Raw genomic sequence first — 5,820 nt, forward strand, 5'->3', positions numbered from 1 at the left:
CGTGGGGAGGGGGGGGGGCGCGCGCGGGGGGGGGGGCGGGGGCGGGGGGGGGGTGAGGGGCTCGGATGGGCGACCTGGGCGTCGGGGAGCCCAGTCCGGGGGCTGACTGACTCGCAGCAGAGGCTGCCTGTCAAGTGCTCAGTTTGGCTGGGGAGGTCATCCCCCAGGTGGGTCGGGGGTGGACACCCTGGTGACCCGGTCGGTGGCAGAGTCCCACCCCAGAGCTCCCCGCAGAGACCGCCGGGGCTGGGCTGGGGCCACTGCCTCTCGGACTGGGCATCGCCGGCCACTCCGGGCGGTTCGGAGCGGCAAGAGGGCCGGGGCGGGGGTCGCAGATGGGGAGGGTTGTGGGAAAAGAGGAAGGACAGGATGAGCAGCCGGCGTGGAAAGGAACCAGCGTGGGAGCATTTTCCTCGCAGCCCGTTTTGGGGCGCTCTTCGCCCTCCTTATCGGGGCCGGAGCGCGCCTCTGTGCTGTCGAGGCGTCCCAGTTAGAGGACGCTGGATGGGCGCCCAGGGAGGAGAATGCCAGGGGCAGGTGGGGCCGCGTGTGAGAGTGCAGTGTTCTCTGAACTCCCCGGTCCGGTGGAGGACGCCTCCGAGCGGCCACCTCCCCTCCCCCAAAGGAGCCTGCGCTGTCTCGGCGCCCTCCCCGGCGGGGCGGCCGCGCGCTTGCCGGAGAAACTTCTGACGCGGAGCTGTTTGAAGGAGGGACTTTATTTATTGACTACCTGTGTGGTTCTGAACTGGGACTTGCTTCGGGGTTTTAGAGAAGCCTCGGTCGGGGCAGTCGGGCGGACCCCCGAACTAGGGGGTGAAACCTCAGCAGAAGAGACCTCGTAGAGCCGGAGACGGACTCCGCCCTTTTGTGTCACCAGTGCTCAGAGGTCGCTCCACGCTGGACGGCTGGGGGTGTCTGTCACAGGCACCAGTGCCCACTGCACCCCCAAACGTACAGCCGGAGGGTGGCCAGGAGCCATCGGCCGCAGCGGGCACGGTGCCCCCGCCAACCGCCCAGCTCCCCGGCCCCGGCCCCCGCCCCCGCGTCCTCCTGCTCTGGGGTCCAGTGGCCCCGCTAAGTCCGCAGACAGCGGCCCCTGGTCGGCACCGGGGAGCCTCCCCGCCTGGGGTCAAGGGCGCTGCGGGGCCCAGTGGTCTTCGGCAAACCGGCCTTCTCTGGACGAATGCGAACGAAAGTGCGAGGCGGTGAAGGTTTGCGTGCAGGAGGGAGACGGACGCTCCCGTCTCTTTATCAGCCCCGGAGGGGCCGCCCGCACGCAGCTAAGCACACCCCGCTTGGCTCCCGAGACGGGCGGCGAGGTGAGGCAGGGGGCGTGTGCGGCTCCGCGGGGCCCGGGGTGGGCGGGCGTCGTTGGGCACACGGATCCTTGCCCCGCGGCCGGCGCGCTTTGTGGCGGGAGGGGCTGGGCCCCCCGCACTGTCCCCGCGGGAAGCGGGCTGGGGCCGCCCGGGGACCCCTCCGCGCTGTGGATACCGCGGCTCCCAGGAACCCTCGGCCCTTTGTGTCCGGCGCTGCGGTCCGATCTTTCCCACCTCGGTGCGGATCGCGTACAGGAGCAAGGCGGGAGGGACTGGGAACGAGAAGTGAGAAAGCCGGGGCCTGTCGAGGGGGAGGGGCCGCAAACGGCCGTGCGCCCCCGGGACCCGCGCTCGGAGCGGCGCCGCGGCAGGGTCCTGACCCGCGACGCCAGGCGAGCCTCCCGGAGGCGGCTTCTAAGCCTCCGCGAAGGAGAGAAGCAGAAACCCCAGTGCGGAGAAGGGCTTGCTTCTTGCGGAGGGAAAACTCCTTCCAGAGCACGGGTCACCCAAGGGACGCCTGACCCCGGGGGCGCGCGCCCGGGCCTGGGCAGGCCGCGGGCCGACCGCCCGGTTCTGCAGCGCGGGCCCCCGGCCGCGCTTCAAGCTTATTGGTCGGGTTTGAGTTTGGATGCGATAAACATGCCGACGGAGCCCGAGAGGTGGCCGGGCCGGCTTTCTCCCTGGCCGGGCCACGTCGGTCCCTCCTCGGAGGGTCGCCCTCTGTTTCCCCCGAGACAATTTGCTGCTTATCAAGCTCTGCTAAAAATTAGTTCACACGGGGTGGTTTTTCCCACTTTAAACATAAATATCGTAAATCTTCCCTGGCACCTGAAAACAGAGTATTTCCCCAAAACTGATCTTCTAGGAGTGCTTAAAGATGCAAACAATTTATAATCTTTTGTGTATTTACTTTTATGCCTATGCCTGAACAAAACCTCACAAATAGGCGATTTTAAAATAGCGTATCCCCATTTTATTTTCATTGAGGTTTATATTTAAGAATAATTGTTTCTTGGAGATTGTTTTCTTTTGCCCATATAAGCTTTTTTTTTTTTTTTTGGCTACTTGAATGGCAGATTTGCAAGTACAATTTCATCTGCACAAACGAACAATAGCCTTCAGCTGCACAAAGGATTCCTCCCACCCTGAATTCAGACCGCAATGCCTCTTGCTCTGATAATAGCTTCTGAAAAGATTTTGTAATGCAGAGAATTAATACATGATTATTTCCGCCTGACTTCTCTCATTTATTAGAATTCTGTGGCCAGTTCCAAATTAAAAATAGTTCAGTTAACAGCTTTAAAAAATACTTTTAAAATATTTTAAGACACCCCCCCCCCAGTATTTTTAAGTTTGGTCATTCCTGTGGCCTGAAAGCTGTTAAAAATTTTGATCAGCTTCGAAGTGATAGTTACTATATCTTAGTAAATATATCTTAGTAAACTCAGCATGGAAATTCCAAATAATTCTAAGATGATTCATCTGGGAAACCAAAGACAGACTTGTTTTTAACCATTCCTTAGTAGTCTCTAAAATTAATTTCTAGATTTTACAGAGAAAAAGATCTTTACAATTATAGTAACATAAAAGTGCAGAGGAACACGGGATAAGGCTGGGTTTGCAAATCAAATTCTTTAGAAATGATGCAAATGAAAACATCAACAATATTAGAAGTTTAGTATCAATGACATTGCCGCATGCCTGTGCCCATAAGTTTTTGGGTACAAGTGTGTTTTAAAATTGAAGTCAGTGATTTAGATAATGAATTACTCTTCCTAACTGGTTGCATAGCACAGCCTTAGAAAAATGCTAAATTTTTCTACCCGTCAACAAATATTTTTACCATAAAGTTTTATATTTGTGTGGCTGCCTCATTTCTCACAATCAAGTTTGGGTATACAATGTTCTTTTTTCTTCTTTCTTCTTTTATTTTAGGCTTACCACGTGGACAGCTTAAAAAAAAAGTTTTGAAGGTATTTTGCCATAAATGGCAAAGAAGATAAAGGAAGCCCCATGCACCTTCACTTATAAGCACAGATCAAAATAGTTTAAATAGGTCAGGACAATGTCTGCAGATTCTAAGAGCAATTCCACTGATTGCCTCTGTGGTCACAGATGCATTTCAAATCACAGCTTTTGCAATATTTTATATTCTAAGTTCAAGGAGCTGCAGGTGGAGATGGTTGAGTGGAAGAAATATGCAATGTGCTTCAGTTTACGCTCGATGCATCTAACCTGATATAAAGTTGACTTACTCTTCCTGATTATTATAAAAATCATACTTTTCCTGCTTCTGCAACTTAGTATTAAGTGCTTGTATATGTGTCGCCTGCACCCTGGGGTACACAGACACGCCGTGCTCCCTGTGTGACCAGGCTGCTTGGGACGGCTGCTTCCTCCACCTTCCCCCTCACCCCTCCCCTGCTCCAAACTTTCCAGTGGGGGGGAGCTGCCACTGTACAGAAGGAGGCGGCCTGACTGTAAATGTCAAAGTCATAAATATTTAAACATTATTTTCTTTCAATTTCAAGTCAAGACTGACAAGGTGCCTCTAATTAGTGGAGGGCTCTCGGCAGGGCTCAGCCCCAGAACAAGACTGCAGGAAAGCACCTGTAGTTACAGCCTCTCGGCCTGGGGGAGCAGGGACCCAGGCCACTCCTGGGCAGGACAGAGAGAGGGTCAGACTCACTTTTAAGCAAAGGCACCCATTGCTTTCTCTTAAATCTCCTGGTTAGCAGGGGTCCCTTAAGATTTTTTTTAACGCTACAATAAAGAAAGGATATTCAATAATCATAGTTATTGAAACTCAATCACGGTGCCGAGGACGGAGTTCACGTTCTTTAATTAAAAAAAAAAAAAAAGTATAAATTTTTGTTTCTTCCGGGATTCCTCAGTCCTGACTTGCAGCCAAGAGTTTTTCCTCCCCGCTTGACCCTCCCGACGGCACTAGGTAGGGCGTTGGCGTCATCGCGGGCACCCCAAGGAAGAGCGGCTTTTCGGGCTCCAACCGAGGTGCCCTGGGGCCATCGAGAGGCAGGATTCCCAGCCGGGCCCGGAGACCCTGCGGCCTCAGCGTCACAGTGGTCCAAACCTGCGCGTCCCTCTCTGTCCCCAACAGGCTTCCTTCCTCTCCTGGTCAGATCCCTCCTCGCCGACCGCCCCCGCTGTCCAGGCCCCTCCTTGACCCGGCGCTTGCCCTCCCCAGCCTCAGCAGACCCCTCTCCTGGCTGCGGCGGCGGGAGGACCACTGCCACCCCGTCCCCGCGGGGCAGCTCCGGCCCAGGCGGCGGGGAGCTGGACGGGACCGTGGAAAGTGGGGCTCAGTGGGCGTGGGGTCCCGTCCTCTTCCCCGGGAGCACCTGGGACCCAGCGGGGGCCGCGCAGCTGGCCGGAGACAGAGCGGGGCCCAGGGAGGAGGGACCCGGGCAGTCACTCTCCTTGACACTTTTCTTTGACCTCTGGGTAAACTCCAACCGCTGCGCGAGGGGAGGCCGGGCAAGGCCCCTTTCCGCCTCCCCGGCCGAGCGCAGCGTCGGGGCACGGTGACCGTCGGTTCCCGGCAAAAAGGGCCGAGCCGGCCGGGCGGCGACGCTTAGGCTGCCCGGCCTCCCTCCCTGGGGAGCGCCCCGCGGGGTCTCTCTGCCGCCCCAGACCCGGGCCAGGGTAACGTGCAGGCGCGCTGCCGGCCTCCTTAGGGGGCCCCTGCGCGTTCGCGGCCTCCCACCCGGAACCGAGCGACAACCGGGCTACGCTGTGCCGCTTACCCAGCGAGGCCCCGCGCCTGGGCCGGACCCCGCTCGGGTCCCCAGTCCTCGGCGCGCTGGCGACCGCCCGTCGGCTGCGCACTGAGGCGGTGGCCACCCACCGAGGCGCCGCGCGTCCCCTCGGGGCCAGGCTGGCCACCGCGCGCGTGTGCGCCTCACGTCGCGGGGCAGGAGCGTTCGGGAAGTCCCCGTGCCCGGGCGCGGTCAGCCACGTGGGCGCGCGGGGTCCCCGCGACGCCCGGACGGGCTCCCCTGGGGTGGGGGGGCGGGGGCCGCCAGTCGCCTGCGCCGGGGCGGAGTGGGGGCGCCCCCCGCGCCGCCGGCCGCGCGCCCTCCTTTGTTGTCCCCGCTCCTCCGCGGAGGCTCGGAACCGGCCTCTCCCGGGAGCCCAGGAGCGCTAGCGGGGGGAGGGGCGCATCGGCGGGGCGGGAACCCGGGCGGCCGGAGCCTCGCCGGCCTCTCAGGGGAGCGTCCCGGGCCGGAGGGCTTGCAGAGGGGCGCTCTCCCCTTGAGCCGGCCGCGGGCCGACGGGCGCGAGCCACCCGCGGCGCGCGGGGCCCGCGAAGCCGGGCACGGGGGTGGCGGGCCCCCGCCCGGTGCGCCCGGCTCTCCGGCACCGCAGCCGGGTCCCTCCGGTTTCTTTCTGCGGCTCGGCCTGTCGCCGCGCGGGGCGGGGACGCGGGGCCGGCGGCCGGCAGCCCTCCGGGCGACTTCTTTCTGGGCCGGGGAGGGAGGAG

At 60.2% G+C, this 5,820-nt stretch overlaps 1 protein-coding gene across 1 annotated transcript in view; it reads left to right on the forward strand.

Annotated features, from left to right (window-relative positions):
* Positions 1 to 5,820, forward strand: part of PTPRN2 (protein tyrosine phosphatase receptor type N2) — a gene marked incomplete at its 5' end in the record, with an annotated part of 716,488 nt that overhangs the window by 598,826 nt on the left and 111,842 nt on the right.

The sequence above is a fragment of the Physeter macrocephalus genome, chromosome 5 (genome assembly GCF_002837175.3).
Source record: "Physeter macrocephalus isolate SW-GA chromosome 5, ASM283717v5, whole genome shotgun sequence".
Lineage (NCBI taxonomy): Eukaryota > Metazoa > Chordata > Mammalia > Artiodactyla > Physeteridae > Physeter > Physeter macrocephalus.